At 36.9% G+C, this 22,549-nt stretch overlaps 1 long non-coding RNA gene across 1 annotated transcript; it reads left to right on the forward strand.

Moving 5' to 3' along the window:
• The first annotated feature begins 5,797 nt into the window (after positions 1–5,797).
• Positions 5,798–8,314, forward strand: LOC127499707 (uncharacterized). The gene is made up of 2 exons (XR_007926166.1): positions 5,798–6,614; positions 7,386–8,314. It is a non-coding gene; the product is annotated as an uncharacterized LOC127499707 (long non-coding RNA).
• Positions 8,315–22,549: the final 14,235 nt, after the last annotated feature.

Below are 22,549 nucleotides of genomic sequence, written 5' to 3' on the forward strand. Positions count from 1 at the left end.
AAACGTACTATTTCAGTGTTGAGCTGGAGGCACACATTCAGCGCCTACTCTATTCAGGCCTGATATTGTATCACCTACCAATAGAAGTACCAAACTCACAGTAAGAGCATGAAGAAGAAACTAAATCAATACAAAAGGCATATTAGAAAGTTCTTCAGTCCTTTGATATGGGCATTAAGGCCATGATGCATGCATCTATGATGAATCAATTTCAATGGCTTTCATTTGTTTAGCTCCAGGACAATTACAGTCTTTTTACCTCCACCACTAAGAGACGTATATCAGACTCAGTGAGGCAGTAATTATATGGGCCTGCAAATGCATTTTTAAATATGGAAAAAAAAGGCCCATTCATTCTTCTTAAGCTAAATGAAATAACCATGCCCTCCACTGGCTTAAGCAACTTTTGATGTCAATCTTTGAGAGAGATGTATTGATTTCACCCTTTGAATGCTTTTCAAAACAGGAGAGCCAGGTTTGCAGGCTTGAGTATATGGATGACGGAGAAGATTAGATCTTTGAAGTTCTAGCTAAGAGCTTGTTTTATCTGTGTCTTTCAGTGCTACATCAGTTTATATTTTTCTTGTTTCTGTATATTCACCCCATTCCATCCACCAACTTATAGATATGAAGGAAAATTGCAAAGGTCACAGAAGTATTAAGAACAGCTGGATCTGTTGTGCCCCGGGTTCATCAGTAACCTGAAAATAGTTTGGAGTTTACATGTGGCTCAATCCAGTGGAATTTACAATGCAGGTCAATAGATAGCAGATGCTTTGATTTAATGCAGCTTTTATAGTACACTTCTTAAACAGCGGCAATATGTCTAAAACTACTAGGTTAACTATTACTTTAATAATTTAAAGAATCATTTTCCACTATAAAGAACCTTTTGTTCACTGGAAAGATGTTTAATGTTCTTCATGGAACAATAGATGCCAATAAAAAACCTTTATTGATAAATAACCACCACCCACCACACTTAATGATATTTTACTTAAAGCTGCAGTCTGTAAGTTTTGCCTCTTTGTCGCCATCTCTGTTTGAAACCTGCAACTGCAGTTATTTGTGGAATTATCATCTTTATGTGCGTTGTGCCTCGGCACGGCTCCTCAGCGCGGATGAATCTAATGTTTGCTGTCATTCACCACACCGGTTTGGATACTGTACTTTGAAATCACAAATTCTACATCTTGGAAGTATGTCCAAATTAAGAATTTTCATCAGAAAATGTTATCTGAACAAGTAAGTAGCATGTCTGCCTCTTTTGTTCTGACCAACTGAGAAAAAAAACATTACAATAAATCATGCTCCCAATGGTGATTAAATCTAACGATCGCATAGCTCAGATCACGTCAAACCATGCAAACTATTATTACTGTTATACTTTGTTCTCAAATTGTTAATGTTAAAAACATCAGCATTGCGTGACTATGTGTATTTAGTGTGTATTAGCGTTACCTGTAGATTTCAATTTCTGTACAGTCTAATCTCTAACTTTAATTTGTCATATAATACAGTCAGCCATCAAAATGATATATATATATATATATATATATATATATATATATATACATTTGTCATTACTGAAAAAAATACACATATTTTGGAAGAAATAAAAGTAGAGATTTGTGAGCAAACAATGACTGAATTTTCATTTTAAAGTGCACTATCCCTTAAAACTTGTATACGTCTCAAATCACATTTTAGTGTTTGAGCTCAAAATGGCTTCTTTGGAGACTTCAGAATTCCAGATTCGTGTCACATCCCACATGAGCCTGAAATATCAATGACAGAATCAAATAATGCATAATAATGTATGACTGTTGACACACACATTGGGTTTTAATTGGTCCACCCAGACTAATATGATGTAGCTCTTGAAGGGAGACAGACTCACAGTTGACGTTTGAACATGGAAATGTGACATTACACTGTGAAAAAGGTGGCATTTAGAGAGGCCTTACCCTGACTATAAACCACTTCATTATAGGAGCGATAAAGAGCAGAGCAGTGAAGGACAGCAATCCATCCATCCATCCATCCATCCATCCATCCATCCATCCATCCATCATCCATCATCTATCTATCTATCTATCTATCTATCTATCTATCTATCTATCTATCTATCTATCAGCTCCTGCTCCAATCCTTTTAACATTAAAACGATGAGCTCTCAGACTGATGACTGGCATAAAGTACCGTGGCGTAGGACTTCAAAGCAGCCGAGAATGAGGTTACCTGAAATAAATCTGCATTTGAGGCAGTCTAATCATGAACCATCAAGCTACTGTGTCCATGTAATATTACTACAGACTGAACCAAACCAGGCCACCAGCATTCCTGGTTTCTCCAACATTTGCCTTTTAATTACAAAATAATGTGTTTCTAAAGCGGGTATCAAATCACTACACCTGTTGTGTGGTTGTGTGTAAATATTGTGTATGAATCTGGGAAAGCGGGCTAGCAAACTAGCAAACACTGATTAGCTTACTCATTAATGAAATTGTTTTGGAAATAGGCTCTTGTTCGGTGATCATTTTATTACACATATCCAATTGCGAAGCCAAAGCACTGCAAAGCATCAGCTTTACTGTATATTTCATCTCAAGGTGACATTCGTCATCTGTCAATACCAGCACCTACTGAGCATCAAAGATGTATCACAAACTGATAACTGAGCTCTATGTCTGTGAAATGACTGGAGCAGCAGAATTATTTATTATTTAGGGGATTTGTGCTTTAGGATGGATACATTTGCTTTTCTCCACAAGGTGGCGCAGCTCAGCTCAGGGTCACCCACCAACCACCTTCACCCTGATCAGTTGTGAGCATGCACAACTTTGTGATTTTTGTTTATTTCTCTTCTTTTCCTTTACTTTTTTACATTTTTTATTTGATGTTGCTAACATTGTAAAGACATTTAAAGGATCAAAAATTTCTCTATAATATATACATTTTTCTTACAGTAATCTAATTTTACTTAATATGTATTTTGGTTTAATGCATATTTGCATGTTTTAACAATAAATAAATAAATAAATAAATGTATGTCCCTTCATTGAAGACCTCCAAATTTAGGAATAGCAATACAAAAGGATCAAATATTTGTATATTGTATATTAATATTTTCTTATAGTAATCCAGTTTTTCTTAATTGTTAACTTAATGTCGTATTTGTATTTTTAACGCATATTTACGTTTCAAAAATATATTTGTTTAGACTAAAAAAAGTATCTTTACTAAAGCACATCTAAAATAAATAAATAAATAAATATTGTAACATACAATTCATAAATACTTAATTAATAGTTCACTCGCCTTGTTGAATGTCCCTAAATTACTACTACTACTACTACTAATAACTAGCGGACCCCCAGAAGTATCATTACTAAAAAAAAAATAAATAAATAAATAAATAAATAAATAAATGTCGCCTCATTGAAGACCTACAAATTTAGGAATGGCAATAAAAAAAAGGATCAAATATTTGTATATTGTATATTAATATTTTCTTATAGTAATCATTTTTTTTTATTGTTAACTTAATATTGTATTTGTATTTTTAATGCAAATTAAAACAACTACACAACAACAACACCTACTGGCAGAACCCCAGAAGAAGCATTACTAAAAACACACCTTAAATAAATAAATAAATAAATAAATAAATAAATAAATAAATAAATAAATAAATAAATAAATAAATAAATAAATAAATAAACAAACAAACAATTTATAAATACTTAATTAATAGTTCACATGCCTTGTTGAATGTCCCTAAATTAATAATAATAATAATAATAATAATAATTCAATGCTCTAAAATATGTAAATTACAAAAAAAAAAAAAAAAAAAGTAAAAGTAAAATGGAAACTTCATAGAAATGGATTGGGAACACTGCGTTTGCAACAATCATTTCACATTCAGCCTGTGCCGGTTCTATTTCCAATTAGCGAGTTCTGCTGGGAGTTCTTCTACAGAACCCTCTAAAACCTGACATATTTTAGCTAAACTTCAACATGTGCTCTTAAATATCCTTTTTTATCCCCAGTCTGGGCAGAAGGCCCTCTCCTATGAACCATTCAGCCTAAATGAGTCGATGTGAGCCAGGTTGAGCGGGGTAAAAGGAGCCGTTACAGAACAAAGACAAAGTGAGTGCAGCCCTGCTATGGGACTTCCTACATTCAGAAGACCGGCTAGCGTTTCATTCCCTCCATTACCCAGAGGTCTTAATTAGTTTAGGTTAATCACGCACTGTCGTAATTGACTGCTGTTGTGTCTCCTTTTCATCTATCAGTTCAGTGCCTGGAACCAGCAAAGAGAGACCTCTCATTCCCCTTCTTTCCTGTTCCTTTTACGCATGATGTCGTATTATCTTGGCATCACAGACTTGATTATCTAAAAACTTCCCATTGCTTTAATTTATGTTTTCGAAAGGATGTAATAGCATTAATGCCATTCTCTGTAAAAGTATATGAAACACAATTTATCGAGTTTCCATTCCTTTTCACCCTATTTGCATACTAAAGCAACAGAAAGTTATGAGAAACATACAGGAAAATAATGAAATGTAACAGAAGGCTTGCTGTGCTTGGTTAGTGGCTTTAGCTCTGCGTGAATACTAACACAAAAGCCCGCAGGCACTCATGATCACACGACGCATCTAGAAAATATAGTCCTAATAGTTCATTACATTAAGTTGTCTTTACTTTATTTATTTATTCTTTTACGAAGAAAGTTACTCACCGCAGACATATCCTCAGGCGATTTAGATTCCATACATGGACATAGCTTTCTCTTTTGCTTATAATATTTATCATGTTTCTAATTAAAATGCCTGTGAGACCAAGGTGAACAGCTTAAACTGCCTCTGAATACTTGTACCGTTCCTCAAAAGACCTTGTTACATTCAAAACGAACACGGATGTTTCAAATTCTTCATTTCATGCTCTCAAAAAGGAACTTCTGGTCTGTTCTAATTATCATTCCCTCTTTTTTCTTTCTTCCATCAGTTTAATTTATTATTAATGACACTTTTAGCTCCACAATCGATGCGATCCATCATATGTGACACGAGGAAGAACAAGTTAAAGGTTTGCTTTTCTGGCTGCCATGTAGTGACTGAAATTAACAGTCCATGTGGCTTTATCCATCACATCAAAGTCTGAAAAGGGGTCCTTCAGACACGACAGATGCCTTTTCCAGAAGTAAAGGATCGGATAGTTGTTATAAATGCACATGCCAGTCAAAACTACGATAACTAACTACGCAAACTACTTTCTTTTCCAAAATAAACAAAGAGATACATGGATACAATAATACACATAAATATAAAACATAAAAAAAACAAAAAATAAATAAATAAAAAAAACAAACAGATTTTTACATTTTCTTAAAAAAAAAAAAAAAAAAAAAAAAAAGACAGTTCACCCTAAAATGAAAATTAAAGGATTAGTTAACTTCAGAATTAAAATTTCCTGATAATTTACTCACCCACATGTCATCCAAGATGTTTATGTCTTTCTTTCTTCAGTCAAAAATAAATGAAGGTTTTTGAGGAAAACATTCCAGGATTTTTCTCCATATAGTGGACTTCACTGGGGTTCAACGGGTTGAAGGTCCAAACTGCAGATTCAGTGCAGCTTCAAAGAGCTCTACACGATCCCAGACGAGGAATAAGAGTCTTATCTAGAGAAACCATTGGTCATTTTCTAAAAAAATAAAAATTATATACTTTTTAACCACAAATGCTTGTCTTGCACTGCTCTGCGATGCGCCACACATTATGTAATCACGTTGGAAAAGTCACACGTGATGTAGGCGAAAGTGCTGCGGTAGGGCGAAAAACTCCATCTCATTTCCTCCTCCAACTTCAAAATCGTCTGACATCTGTTACAGGTGAGGCTCCCTCTCCGCTTCCTCCGGGTCATCAGAGGGAGCTCTCACCAGAATATTGACTGTTGCTTGGACTCCATTTCCCATAGGCCCTCATACCTGGGACTGATTACACACACAACTGCAGTTCATCACACACACTCACTATTCAAGCAGCACACATACACACCACCATCGCAAAGTCTTGATTTGCTACGGTGGTCATTTCTGAGCGTTTCTTTGTGGATTGTTATACTGTGTTTGATCTTGGACTGTTTTCCTGTTGCCTGATTCTTTGCTGCCCACCCCGACTTTTGCCTGTTCATTGGATTGTGATTGTACTCTGCCTGCCTTTTACTTTTTTTGTGTAGGGCGTTTGACTTAGTCTTTGCACGTTCGCTTTGTAGACACTGTATCGGACCTTTCCAACGTGATTACTTAATGCATGCTGCATCGCAGAGCAAGACGAGCATTTGTGGTTAAAAAGTATATAAATGTTTTGTTTTTTAATTTTTTTAGAAAATGACCAATCATTTCTCTAGATAAGACTCTTATTCCTCGTCTGGGATCATGTAGAGCTCTTTGAAGCTGCACTGAAACTGCAGTTTGGACCTTCAACCCGTTGAACCCCAGTGAAGTCCACTATATGGAGAAAAATCCTGGATGTTTTCCTCAAAAACCTTCATTTATTTTTGACTGAAGAAAGAAAGACATAAACATCTTGGATGACATGGGGGTGAGTAAATTATCAGGAAATTTTAATTCTGAAGTGAACTAATCCTTTAAGTCATAATTTACTCGCACTGGTGTTGTTCTATTGCCGTATGCCCTTTTTACCACAAAATTTCCACCTGCACCCCTCCATATAATGGCAGTGAATAGCGTACAGCATCAAGTTTTTAAAAAAAAGATACAAAAGTATCACATAATGACACGTGTCATATATACCAAGTGTTCTGGGTGAATATGATAATGAGTTTTAAAAAGTCACTAACCCTAAATACAAGCAAAAGTAGGCCTAATAGTGATCCTTACCTTAGCTGACATCACTAATTCATTTCACCAATAATGTAAAAGTCTTTTGAGAGCAACATTTTAAAGTGCCAATTAGTCCTAAACAAAGCATCTGGGAGGATCCGGGAAGCTTTCCACAGATGCAGGGACACTCCAGCAGCGAAGCAGGGGATGGACGGATGACTCTCAACACTTTCACACCAACTGTGCAAAGCAAATTTGTTTATGTGTTGTTTTGTCAGATTTTAATGGAGCGGGTCCCTTGATGGGAGTCCTGCTGGGGTCATTTGGAGTTTGTGATTACAGCCCTACGCCGGGCACTGTTAGGAGAGCACTCAGCTCTGTAGGTGTCATGTGCCAGAAGCATCTAGTATGCACTTTGAGTCCTGCTAATATCAGTTTAGCTGCTGTATTCCTATAGCTGTTGTGACTTTGTCTCTCTTACTCTTCGTTTTTTCCTCCTGCTCTCTCTCTCTCTCTCTATGTGGATCAGCAGTGGCCTGTGTAAGCTGCGAGGACGCGAGCGATGCTCAGAGGATCCACTGCTGCCAAGCCATCTGCTCGTACGGACAGTGCAGAGACGGAGATTGAAATCAGCCATCAGCGTATAGCTATAGAAAGAGAGACAGAGAGATAAACAAAATAAGATGGACTGCTGCAATGGCCTCACGTGTGGTCATTTAACCCTCTGATGCTGGTGTACACTACAGTGAATAGTAGATAAGTGGATTTTCAAAAGCATTTTAACCATAAAGAGTTTGATGTTAAACATTCAAATCATTTTACCATAATTTTGTCCTCATATATAATTGTGTGGTTACACTTTATTTTGATTCTGTTGACTATAAGTAACGTTGCAACTACATGTCAACTAACTCTCATTAGAGTATGAGTTAGGTATTAGTAGACTGGTAGGGTTTGGGTTAGTAGTATAAGTTGACATGTACTTGCAAAGTTACTTACAGTCAGTAGAATGTCTATTGAAGGTCCATCACATAAGGTGTTAGCAGATATTAAGCAGACAGCACTGTGTTTTTATTTCTGCACAAATTCAACAGTTCACTTTCATTGTCATTTCCATATTGTTTCATGAAGCACTATTTCTAGATCATGTTAGTCATTTGGATGTCATGTGTAACAACTTAAATTGTAACATGAGCATGTTGTGATATAATGAGATTGTTTATTAATATATAAAGCAGATGGTGGTTTAATCAAATGCATGATGCTGATATTTGCGTGACTTAAATATCTACTTAATAATTGTAATGTGTATTGTTTATTTCAGAAATCTTACATATGTTCACAGTTAATATTTTAATGAATAATCCTCACAAGTTACATAAAGCTATATATACTGTATAAACACACAAACACACTTATGGAATAATTATATTAAAGTCCCCCTGTGGTGAAAATCAAGTTTTTAATGTTGTTTATATATATATCTATGTGGGTTTTTTAATATGCTTTAAGACAAACCATGTTCAAATTCATAAGTCAACACTATTACTGAGTATGTTCTCTATAAAACTGCAGTGATCTAAAGACAGTTTTAAAAAAACGCAGTTTGAAAAACGTGGTTTGAATTCGCTGGTGTTTGTGATGTCAAAAACTAACTTGTAATCAATCACGTCAACGTGCCAGAGGGCTTTACCATATCATTAACTATATGACCGCTCTGAAGCAGGAGAGTCTCAAGAGAAGCCAGGATATCTCGGTATATTTTTCTGTTGATATGAAAAGTCAGGTAGATTTAGCAATATAGTGGGTGTATGATGTATATTACAATGTTATGATGAACTATATACCTTTCTCCACTGACGTTCTGAGATGTTCAAAGCATTTCTAAGGATATTGATTTTCAGAAAACAGCTGCCTGACTCGCGAACGGGAACGTGATTTGTGTAACATTAGCAACACATTATTAGCAGTTGTTTGATAATCTAGTCAAGCAAAAGGCTAATCATATTAATTACCATTATGTGTCCGACGTTGTAAAGAGCGATGCCATTGTGCAGCGTTTACCTTGGTAAGTTGACCGAGTGGATCTCTGAGCTTGTGCGAGTGAGTGGAGGCGGGGCTAATTAGCATATTCATATTTTCATGTATACCAAATGAAGCAAGGGTGTAGAGTTACATTTCAGCTATTTTAAGGCATGAAGATTTTTTTTTTTTTTTTTTTTTTTTTTTTTTTCCCACATGGAAAAATGTTTAAATATGTCATTTTGTTGATCAAAGATGAGTTTTAAGGGATTAAATTATTATAAAATTAAAAAAAAAAAAAAAAAAAAAAACTAAATAATGTAATGCTGGATCACACATGGAACACATTAGCTATAGGTTTGGATATCCAAGCCTCATTAATGCATATGCAGGAAAAAAAATAATGAAACTTTCCAGATGACATTTAAGTTTGCTAGGACCTTTGAGGTTCATTTTATAACAAATTTCCTAAACCTTTAAATTGGGTAAATGTAATTGCCAGCCGTGAATTAAGTATCTAGCTTGTTTTGGGCAGTGACACTGACTCACTAATTGGAATAAACCAGTTTTTGGGGTCTGCTGCTCACTGTAGCAACAGAAATAAAATAAAGAGTAATGCCTGCCATGCACATACAGACACACACAGTAAGATGTGAACTTGCGCTAAGGCGAACACTCACTTCATCACGACTTGATAATGGAACGCTGATTTCCTTCTATTCCTCTAAAGATCTTAAAGCCGGAGCTGCTGGCATACATCAGCTGCATGAATCAGGGCATCAATTATTTCCCCCTGCTCTTCTCCTCTCCACCAGAACAAACGCAACTTTGCAGATGAGCGCACCCTGGGCTCAATGATGGTGACAGTGACAGGCAATAACACATAAAACATAGCAACAACAACAGGCGCTTTACAGTTGAAGAGAGAGGCTGATACAGACACTCTCTATATCTGCTTCTTTGTCTCTCTGTCTGCATTTCGTGTTCTCTCTCCCTTCTACTGAGTGACTTTTTATTCGTTAAATATAATCATCCTCTGTTCTTTAGGGTGAGCACTGAATGAATACCGCTGGGAGTTCATTTGTGGGAAAACTTGCATGGTAAATTTAGCAGTTCCCATTTTACTCACTGGCTTGTTATGCCACATTGCTGATTCTATCCTTTGCTTGGTGTTTAGCCAGACCCGTTTATACACGTTAATATACAGTCTATTTTAATCAGCACATTATTCATGACCCCTATTATCATCAGTAAGGTTGATGATAACCATCATATCCGGCCTAAATAAATGCAACTGCAACAAAGCTGGTCAATTTCAAAACAGGAAAGTGCAAGAATCACTTGTATACTTTTGCTAATATTTACAGTTAGCGATATGAAGAAACTAACACTAAGTTTTAAAAACTCCCATGTGAATGATACCTCAAATCGATTAGAGATGTACTATTGGTTTTCTAAGTGATTTAACTTACGAATTCCAGATGGCAGAAAATAAAATGGCTTGAAATATATATCAATTTGCTGGTCAGCAAACACGAAGATGGAGAATTCAACATATATTCTTTAATAAACTGACACTCAGGAGAATACAGGAATGATCAACACTAACCTAACAAGCAACATCAACACAAGGCAAAACACTGAGGAGAACAACGCAATCTCACAACAATTCATATGTATTTTATGAGGTGGCTAATTTGTACGAATTTGTACGACCTCACCCATATGTTTTTGTTCGATTTGTCTAGACCCCAGTGATGGGTAGATTTAGGGGCGGGGTTAGGGGTGGTCCTTCCCGATGATGCTTTTTGAAAAAAAAAAAAAAAAAAAAATAGCCATCTCGTAAATACGTACTAGTTGCCTCGAGATTGGGTGGAGGAGAACTAAGGGCTTAAATACACAAAGAGAGGTAATGAAGAAACTAAATGAACAACAGGTGAAAGTAATCATTAACCAAGGGAACAAACTGACACACACTAGGAAACTAGGGGTGTGTCTCAATCAGCTCCCTAGTTTAGCAGTCAGGGCACTGCTCAGGGAGTCAGCCATGATAAGGGCTGTCTCAATCGCAAAATCCTACCATTGCACCGGAACGTTCGCTCCCTGAAAAATCCCACAATGCACTGTGAAAACCAGGGAGCATCGATGCTCACTATGCTCCCTTACTGGGAATTAGGTCACATTTCTGGATCACGAAACATAAATGCACGAGCCAACTCAAATATAATGACACGATAGAAGATTTGAAAAGACAATCTTTTTTTTAATCTTTTTTTTAATTATTATTATTTCAGCATAAACACACACACACACACACCCATATTATATATATAGCACAATGATATTTAGATATTATTCATATTTAAACCTTTCAATTGTATGGGAAATTTCCACTACACCACATCATTGAGTCATAATATATTATGAATTCAGAATAAATGTAAAGTATGTGATAAAATGTATTATGTAAGGAGGTTTAAAATTAAACTCCCAACTTTTTAAACAACACAGTTTTAGATTTAGATTTTATACGTAGCAAGGTTAAGCATTTTTAAATGTAATTTAAACAGCTTGTTTAAATAATTATTTTTGCCAGGAATTTTTATTTTAGTTATTTTGTATCGTCTATTTTGAGTCATTAAGCAACCACCTACAGTAGCAACTCCTCAGAATGTCTTTGCAACCATATAACAACACTCTGGCAACCTTCTACAGCATGCTAACATTTTGGTGGCAAGTTTTGCATGAGCAAGTCACATTTTCTACAGAAAATCTAATGTTTATTGCTAAAACTTCATGCAGGTAATCAATGACAAATAAAGACCTTCTGGATTTATATATGAATCTCTTTTATCTTCTTTAGCTTTTGATTTGTTTTGGATGGAACATGCTGTGTTACTGAAAATTACTGAAAATTGGCTTTTGAGTTTGATAGTACTGTATGCATCCAACAGTCTTTCTTCTTCCTTTTCATTGTCTTCTTTTCTGTACAGTAATGTGCGAACCTGCCCTGATTACGCCATATGTAATTAACGAAACGTCAGCAGCACCAATAAGCACATCTGACAGATACATGACTGTTCGCCTTGCATAATTTCAACACTTTTGTATGTTTCATGACAGTGTGTAATTCTGGGCTATGCCATGTTCTATTCTAGAATTGCAGCACGTAGATGAGATGAGGAAGAGACAGAACACAAAAGGAAATGTGGAGATGAAAGACTTGGTATTAGGCAAAAACGACACAGACAATCTTTGTATTTTTGACAAGAAGTGGGAGTGGACGGTAAGGACGAAACACAAGAAGCTATTTTGGAGCTCCTTCACCACTCAATCGGTTCATGCGTTTGAACATTTATAACAAAACTATGCTAAAGAGAGAAAGACGGAAATGTCACGCATCAAGAGCGCGTGTTGAAAGAAACATGATAGGATATTATAACAAATCTCTGGATAAATGAAAGAATCAGTCGGAAGGAGGCGAACACAGATATTTTGAAGCGAAGGCTCGCATGCAGATCTTTTCTCAAAGGAGGCCTGACATGTTTGATTGACTTCAGACCAAAATGTGTCGAGCAGCACGGCAGCTTTACTATGGTCTTAATATTTAAGACTGTTCTCCAGTTACTCTCACAAAAGTGCTTTTAAAAAGCACGGTCGTTAAAATTGAACGTTTCATGATAGCCGGGAGCGCTTACATGGCAACAGCTCTCAACAGCAAAATATAGTTAGCATTCTGCTTCAGCCAAATACCTTTTAAAAAGCTCTGCCTGCTTTCATATCTCGGGTTGAACGCTGGCTGTCATCATTATCTCTCACTAGACACCCTTTAGATGAACAGTGTCTACCATCTGTGATGTTCAAATAAGATCTTGTTGTTATTGCTTTGCTGAAATACAACAGCGGTCAAATGAGTTATATGCTAAAGCAGATCACATGAAATGAATGGTACAAAGTACAGTCACAACAAGCTTGTTGTTCATAATAGGAACAACTGATTGTTATTCATTTCAGATAGAATAGTTTATCACATACATTGTGCACCTATGTTTTTACACAATATAAACATAAATAGGTGTGTATCTAATAATATCTGTGTTAATTAGGGTAATTATGAAATCTGGAACATATTTAATGTGTTTCACTGTTGTTTTTTAAAGATATGTTTTCAATAATGATTGTTAACACAAAAAATAAATGCTACATTGCATGCGATGCTATCAAGTTATCATCTTGGAAATACTGAATGATTTTGCATGTTAAATACAATTTTAATAATTGTAATAATAACTAAAAATAATTTGTCAAATGATCTAATTACTCAGGAAAAGAATACTGTTCATGGCTCATATATTTTCCAGTTCGTTTGTCACACTTAAAATGATAGGTCAAGATGAGCGCATTGTATTGTAGGTCATGGTGTATTGTACTGCAGGCTTAATTTTAGCAAAAGCGGTATTTTTTTAATATACAAACCCGATTCCAAAAAAGTTGGGACACTGTACAAATTGTGAATAAAAAATGAATGCAATGATGTGGAAGTTTCAAAATTCAATATTTTATTCAGAATACAACATAGATGACATATCAAATGTTTAAACTGAGAAAATGTATCATTTTAAGGGAAAAAATAAGTTGATTTTAAATTTCATGGCATCAACACATCTCAAAAAAGTTGGGACAAGGCCATGTTTACCACTGTGTGGCATTCCCTCTTCTTTTTATAACAGTCTGCAAACGTCTGGGGACTGAGGAGACAAGTTGCTCAAGTTTAGGAATAGGAATGTTGTCCCATTCTTGTCTAATACAGGCTTCTAGTTGCTCAACTGTCTTAGGTCTTCTTTGTCGCATCTTCCTCTTTATGATGTGCCAAATGTTTTCTATGGGTGAAAGATCTGGACTGCAGGCTGGCCATTTCAGCACCCGGATCCTTCTTCTACGCAGCCATGATGTTGTAATTGATGCAGTATGTGGTCTGGCATTGTCATGTTGGAAAATGCAAGGTCTTCCCTGAAAGAGACGACGTCTGGATGGGAGCATATGTTGTTCTAGAACTTGGATATACCTTTCAGCATTGATGGTGCCTTTCCAGATGTGTAAGCTGCCCATGCCACATGCACTCATGCAACCCCATACCATCAGAGATGCAGACTTCTGAACTGAGCGCTGATAACAACTTGGGCTGTCCTTGTCCTCTGACATGGCGTCCCAGTTTTCCAAAAAGAACTTCAAATTTTGATTCGTCTGACCACAGAACAGTTTTCCACTTTGCCACAGTCCATTTTAAATGAGCCTTGGCCTAGAGAAAACGCCTGCGCTTCTGGATCATGTTTAGATATGGCTTCTTTTTTGACCTATAGAGTTTTAGCCGGCAACGGCGAATGGCACGGTGGATTGTGTTCACCGACAATGTTTTCTAGAAGTATTCCTGAGCCCATGTTGTGATTTCCATTACAGTAGCATTCCTGTATGTGATGCAATGCCGTCTAAGGGCCCGAAGATCACGGGCATCCAGTATGGTTTTCCGGCCTTGAGCCTTACGCACAGAGATTGTTCCAGATTCTCTGAATCATTGGATGATATTATGCACTGTAGATGATGATAACTTCAAACTCTTTGCAATTTTTCTCTGAGAAACTCCTTTCTGATATTGCTCCACTATTTTTCGCCACAGCATTGGGGGAATTGGTGATCCTCTGCCAATCTTGACTTCTGAGAGACACTGCCACTCTGAGAGGCTCTTTTTATACCCAATCATGTTGCCAATTGACCTAATAAGTTGCAAATTGGTCCTCCAGCTGTTCCTCATATGTACATTTAACTTTTCCGGCCTCTTATTGCTACCTGTCCCAACTTTTTTGGAATGTGTAGCTCTCGTGTGATCCAAAATGAGCCAATATTTGGCATGACATTTCAAAATGTCTCACTTTCAACATTTGATATGTTATCTATATTCCATTGTGAAGAAAATATAAGTTTATGAGATTTGTAAATTATTGCATTCCTTTTTTATTCACAATTTGTACAGTGTCCCAACTTTTTTGGAATCGGGTTTGTATGTATGTATATGTGTATATATATATATATATATATATATATATATATATATATATATATATATATATATATATATTATACTTTAGAAACAACAAAATGTAGAATTTCAGTGTACTATTCTGAACATAACCATTGAATTCTCTTTTCATGCAGCATTTCCAAATAATTTCCAAATTCAGAATGTGAAAACTTTTACATCATAAGGAGATTGAATTACAAATAATTGCGTATCAGAGCTAGTAATGATTATGCTATTACAATGCAATTTTATGAACTAATATGGCCAACAAAGTTCATTGAAGTGGGTGAAGTATTTTTAATGGCAGCTTCAGGCATGCTATTATGGGTTCAGGTTTCATGAGAAAGAGGCGGAGTGAGAGGTAACAGCGCAGTGACCCGCACACTTCCAGGCAGTTTGGAAGACACAGGAATACGGTGTGGGCAGAATGCGGTATCTGTGGATACACAGCTTTAGTTTAATTAAAGCAATCTTCAGTGCTAATCACTCTGACGAGAGGGCACACAGGGCACGGAGCGAGCACAGGCGCACACACATCTTCAAATAAATAATGAATGAGACTGATTACCCCATCAAACAGCCCCATGATAGCAAAATGGCAGGAAATCAAGGTTGGAATGATTATAGTTTGACTGGTCCTTGGGGTGGGAATGAGACAGTCGAGGTGAGATGTGACGCGAGAGGGAGAGAAGATGAAAGAAATCACACCGAGAACATTTCTGTCCCTTGCCCACCTAGTTTTACTGGCAGTTAGCCACTGACATTTTTAGAGTCATGTCACATTTTATCATTAAGAGAGTTAGCACGGACTGTCATTTATTGATATAGATTCAAAAATATAGATAGCTTAATTAAATGATTGACTGATTGGTTTCAATTGAATGGAAAACATGTTTAATTGACTGTTTAAACACTTGACAGAATGTTTGATTGACTGATTGACTGACACAATCAATCAATCAATCAGTGCAACAATCAAACATGTTTGACTGACTGATTGATTGACGAATAAACCAAATCAAATCATCCATGGGTAACACTTTATTTTAAGGTGACATAGTTACATGTTACTACATGCACTTACTATAGTAATAACAGTAACTTGTGCATAATTACAAGTAACTAACCCTAAACAAAACCCAAACCCTAACCGTAACTCTATAATATGTACATGTAATTAATTAATATTACTCAGTACTTATATGAGTAAGTACAATGCAACTATGTTACCTTCGATCAAACAATTCATTCATCAACTACACATTTGACTTATAGTTTGACAAGAGTCCAATTCCTTCAGTTTTTCCATACATTGTATGTGTGGAGAACTAGATCTTGAAAAACATGTAGGTAACACACAGAGAAGTATTTCTTCTCTCTCTTGGACAGTAGGAGATAAGTCTATTGATAAATTTTTCAGGAGAGTTTGCTTATTTCTATTCCCTACACTGCCGACAAGAACAAACATACTACAAACGTACAACTTATATGAATTCCAAATTAGCATAGCGATAGCGCTGCATCAAGTCATGTGAGTATCATGGTGATGAGAGGCCTCACTTTTAAAACTGAACTCATCTTTGTCCCACTTGTGAGAAGATGAAGACAAAACAGGGAAAGCTAGTGGAAAGAAACACAGAGTTTAAGTCTTTTCTCTGCGGACCGTAAAAATTTGATTTACTCTTGTTTTCATTCTCCCTCTTTTTGCACTGGATAACGTTATTATTACACTATATGAGTGCTGTCATCACTGTGGCCCAGTTTCCACAAAGCACCTACACCCACACAACCTACACCAGATAGATAAATTGTAGCCCCATTTTGGTACAAGCGCATGAAGACACTCAAATGCACATTATAAAATGTATCCGAAAGCTTTAAGGCTGTGTGGGCTTACACAAAGGAGTCCTTCCTCCCACGGCCAGTGGAGAGAAAAAGAAATCAAGCTGACTCAAAGAGTGCCGACTTCCGAGCGCCGAGGGGAAGAGGGAATCATTCCCCCCACATCGTTACCATGCAATGTGAGATTACTGTTGGGACCCTGGGGCCACATATTCTCTCTCCATGAGTGCTGAAGAGTGGAGGAGTGTGTGATTTTTGCGTGTGTGTATGTTAAAGTGCACCAGTGTTAATGCCCGCGTTCTCCACCAACTTTAAGCTTCAGACCATATATCATCTACTTCTACTTGTTGCTCTGACACTTTCATCATGAAGATGTTGGAAAGATATGGGCCTGCAGGAACGGGAGCCGGTTTCATCTCCTGCACCCGCTGCCCGTGTGAATCGGTCTCTGAACAAGAGGGAAATAAATTGAAAGCTTTCCGCGGCGGTAAGAATGACAGGCAGGCATTTTGGGGAGGGTGCAGCTTGTGATGGAGATTTCTTTTAATCCTCTTTTCATCATTTGTTTGCTCCTCGTATGAGACCAGATAATCAGAGTGGATGAACATGGAGGATAAGGAGAAATCATCAAACGGAAGGTGAAATGGTATCAATATTTGTTTAAGGTGATCCAGATTGCTTTTGATTTGTAATTTGAACATCAACTGTCAATACAAAATTGAAATTTCAAATGATTTTATTTTATCTTTTTACCAAAATAAATGGAATACTGTGATTAACTACAAAGGAGAATCATGTGATGAATCATCAACACACACTTATCAAGTCAAGTCAAGTCACCTTTATTTATACAGTGCTTTTAACAATGCAGATTGTGTCAAAGCAGCTTTACAGTGATAACTGGTATATAATTTTGGCTGCACAGCAGCTCTTAAAGAAAATGGTGTCATTATCCATCTTAAGTAAATTCAGTATTGATTCATTCCGTTGTAAGAATCAATAGTTATTAATTTAGTTAATTTATCTATATCAGCACTGGAGTAAACAGTGATGTCATCATCCAGCTCAGTTCAGTTTGCATAAAATGGTGTCAATGCAGGCAGATCAAAACACTGTTGAATATCAAATGTCAAGTGTCCCCAACTAAGCAAGCCAAAGGAGACAGCGGCAAGGAACCCAAACTCCAACAGGTGACATCAGGTGGCAAACAGGTGTTAAAATGGAGGAAAAAACCTTGGGAGAAACCAGGCTCAGTCGGGGGGCCAGTTCTCCTCTGGCCAACAGCGAACAGTGATTTATTATGAATCTGGCAGCTATCATAAGTCCGATGGGATCGCAACAGTCAAAGTATTTATACCTATAAACTGTAAAGATTGTTTAGAGCAACTCAAACTAAAGTTAAAACAATGATATCATAAACACTGACAGTTACTACATTGAATTGCTGTGTAATGCAGCTAAATTAAATAAATAATATCATGCATTTACCTTCCCATTAATTTCTCAATCAATCAACCAATCCAAGAAATGAAAAAATATCCATCTCAAAAAACAAAACAAAAAAAAAAAAAAAATTCTACCACAAAGTTATGAGATATTAGTGATATATCAGAATACACAGTTAGTACACACTAATTGAGCCATGCTAAAATGCTAAAAAAACTTGACTCACTGATTGCAAAAACAGTCTGACCACATAAAGAAATTTGTAAAGGAAGATGCACAATAAAATGATAAGAAACATGCTCTATTTGTCAAAACAAACACCACATGACTGAAGCAGAACCTGCAGCTCTGCTGCTTGACCTTTCTTACCGAATTACATTTTACTTTACCAGCTGTTTTGAATGCACAATAAAAAAAACGGATATTTGGTAGACTGGCCACCAAAAATGGGCACTGTCCCTGGATAATTCTGATATCTGGTGACCCCTATACTCGATCTGTTTTGTTTCTGATGTGAGGAGAAGAAAAAAATCATCACTTGGAGCTCAAGGTCTTTGCCCTCCCCGACCCAAGCTCTCTTTCTCTCCTCCACTTTTTCATGTTCTCTGTCTCTCTCTGATCCACACAAATTTTTGCCAATTCCATCACTCTGTGTGAGAGTGTGTGGTGTACGAATGTGTGCTTGTCTGCTTGCTTTTGATTAAATCCAGGGCAAATGTTGCTGCACACACAAAAGCGTGGCAACGGCAAGGAAATCTTTCAATCTGTCGCCATGGCATGATAATGAAAAGCCATCCATCAGACCGATATTGGCAGGAACAAATTGGGTTGGGGAAACAAAGGCAGCTTGGCTGTGCCCGTGCCCATTTGTGTGCGTGTATTCGCGTGCATGTTTGCGAGCGTGTGTTTTTATGTGGATGCTCCCGTTTTGGAATGGTGCGCAGAGACGGGAGAGGTGAAAAAAAGCTCTCTCCTGTCAGAGCCGGAAAGGCGATGGCGAATTGAGCTTAGCACAGAGAATGCAAAGCGGTCACGGCAGCTTAGCCATTAGCTGAGGTGAGCCCCGTGCATGAAAGTGGAACATTAAGATTTCTCCAGCGTTAGGACTGTGACATCTCTAACGCAGATGGGCGGTGTGTGTGTGTGTGTGAGAGAGAGACAAGCGGTGACGCACTGCTATTTTCATAAAGGTCGCACTTGAGCGCTAAGAAGTGCAGAATTAGACATTAGTACGTATTTAGTGGACAGTTTTTAGTACTGCCGTGAAAATCACTCGTCAAACATGTTTGACAAGAAAGCCTGACTATCGCAGACACATTCTAATACGTCACTGTTTGAATGCGAGGACTCATCAATTCCAAAGTCTCGCATTAATTTGCTTTGAATGTGAAAACAAAATTAAAGTTGCCTAAGAAGTCTTGAGTAAAGGGATTCACGCTCTAATCCTCTTTTTTTCTTTTCTTTATTTCCATGAACCATTCTTTTGGCTGTATTTCCATAAAGCTTCACTTTGGCTGTACGCTGTACCTCTAATCTGAGCGTAATTCCTGCCGCATGTCAAACAAGCAACATCTCCTCTGCCCTGTAAGCTCTGAACATTTTCCCTGTCTGTAATCCTTCTAAGCTCACCACTCAACCATGTGGTCATCTGGCTGCCTGCACATTTGCCCATTTTATCGTCTCCCACCACAGGCACAGCTGGATACGTGCCACCAGAGTCCTGCCAGTTTGTCTGCCTGAATATCCTGTGTGCTGTGATGCCCTCCTGCCCTGGCCTAGCTTTCTAATCCAGTCCTGCGGTCCTAATCGAGTCCACTGCTTCTGGAGTAGAGGAATGAAAACTATTTATTTATTTATTTTTTTTTTTTTCACCCAAACCCCAGGTCAAAATCTTTTCACTTTCCTTAAACAAAAGGTTTGGGAGTGGTACCATGTTACAATGACAGAACACTGTAAAAAGTAAAACTGTGCCTGACAAAAAGGAACTAAATATCCTGTTCCAAAACAAAAACTGATAAAATACATTGAATGCACTGTAACTCTGGCTAAAAGGGAAATGCATGCATGAAAAAGTAAATGTAGCTCAATGTATTCAGGTTGATTTGGTCCTACTGAATATTGTATGTTAATCATATTAATTCATATATCATGGTATATAAGGTACAACAGAAGATACTGCCATGGTTTGTGGGGTAACACTTTAGTATGAGGGAAAACATATAACTACGACTTTTCCCTCAATAAACTGCTAATTTACTGCTTACTAATAGTTAGTAAGGTAGTTGTTAAGTTTAGGTATTGGGTAGGATTAAGAATGTAGAATAAGGTCATGCAGAATAAGGCATTAATATGTGCTTAGTAAGTACTAATAAATAACCAATATTCTATTAATATACATGCTAATAAGCAACTAGTTCAAAGACCCTAAAATAAAGTGTTACCGTTCATGGTATATCAAAACAAAACATGGTACTGCCACATACAAAAAAACAAAAACAAAAAAAAACATGGTAATACTGTAGGTTTTGCTTCTTGCATATCACACACTTATTTACACATAACTTTTAATCAATGGCTATTTTGAGGGGAAAAGGAGCCATATCATTTTAAATTTCGCAAAACAATCCGACTACACCCTCTTTAGCTGGAAAGACAGTGAAAAATTGACATTTTGTGACTTTCTGTGCAGCCTCGAATAGTGGATGATTTCCATTTCACAGGAAGGTGGGCATCTTCAACACAGGCCAAAAGAGGGCAGAGAGCAGCAGGTTGAAATCGTGGAAGGTCAAAGGCAATGTGGTGGGACAGTTTGGGCAAATCACCTTCACATCCTCTCAGGGCAGAAGAAAACAGCCATGTATGTGTGCCAGAAATAGACACCTCAACACTGTGCTCACAGATCCTGATCCTCAAGTGTTATATAGTCGCATAATAAATGCTATGAATGATGTCATTTCATGAGTCAGTTGTTGTGTGCGCTGTGGGATGAGCATTTGAGGTGTGATTACATTCTGTCCTTATGGCGCATTATCAGTGCCGGCAGATTAGACACGATTTGATGATGTCATGTGCTACATGTTATTATAATAATGGATTCATGTTTGTATTCATGGTGAACCGTCTGTAAATATATTTATATCTGCATTTCCGTAAACCTGGTTTGTTTTTGTGATTAATGTTGTTGTTTTATATGTCTTTGAAGCTCTTTTTTTTTTTTTTCATTTTGGATTACAAGGCAGGCATCTATGGAATCACGTTTCTGCCTTGGGGTGAAAAAAAAAAAAAAAAAATTACATGTCAAAATTCCACTATACAGTATCTCACATCTGCAAACATATCTCATATCAACTATTTCTTAAAGTATCTGCAAGTTTATCTCTAGTAATTTTGACTTTATATCTTAAAATCTGTTATTTAGAATCATTTAGATACTTTTAGAATCGGTTCTTATTTTTACATTTTCCATTTTATTATTTTATTTATTTATTTATTTATTTATTTTTTAAATATGCCTCTATTGTTTCATTATTTATTTTATTTCATTATAAATGAAATTAAAAAAAAAAAAAAGGAAAAAAGGAAATTAATTTTTACGTTTTATTTATCTATAACAAGAATGCTCAGAATATCACAATTGTGTGTGTTTTGCAATTGCTACTTTATGATGGATGGATGGACGAATGGATGGACGAATGGATGGATGGACGGATGGATGGACGGATGGATGGATGGATGGATGGATGGAATTTCAGTCACCTTTTTTCACTCCTGAAACAGAAATGGCATCCACTGGCATTCTCCCACATTATAATAATATATTTGACGATAATGCATCAAACACACTGTTATCATCACCATCATCATTACAATACCTCTAACCCATCAGAACATTCCAGAAATGTGACATGCCAGACATTTCATTCCGAAATGGAGTCCCAGGACCCTGAAAACAACAGAAAATGGAATTCTGGGAACTATGCAGACAATTTAGGTTTCATTGAAAGCTCCAGCTTTCTGACACATCTCTTAGGAATGCTTGGATTCGTATCCTGTTGTCGTTGCTTAATTAGCCGAATCCCCTAGCCGAGAGCCACCTGTGCGCAACACCTAAAAACAGACATGTATCGTGGCGTCCCCTCCCTCTGCGGTCCACGCTCAACACAGACTAATGCCTGCTCAGCTGGGATTGACTGGCATTTACACAGAGAAGGGCAAAAAACAACAGCAGTCGTGTAAACACCCACTCACACAAACACACACACGCCTCTGACAAGTGCCGCACATTTACATCCACATCCACGTTCCCT

This window comes from Ctenopharyngodon idella, chromosome 18, assembly GCF_019924925.1.
Source record: "Ctenopharyngodon idella isolate HZGC_01 chromosome 18, HZGC01, whole genome shotgun sequence".
Lineage (NCBI taxonomy): Eukaryota > Metazoa > Chordata > Actinopteri > Cypriniformes > Xenocyprididae > Ctenopharyngodon > Ctenopharyngodon idella.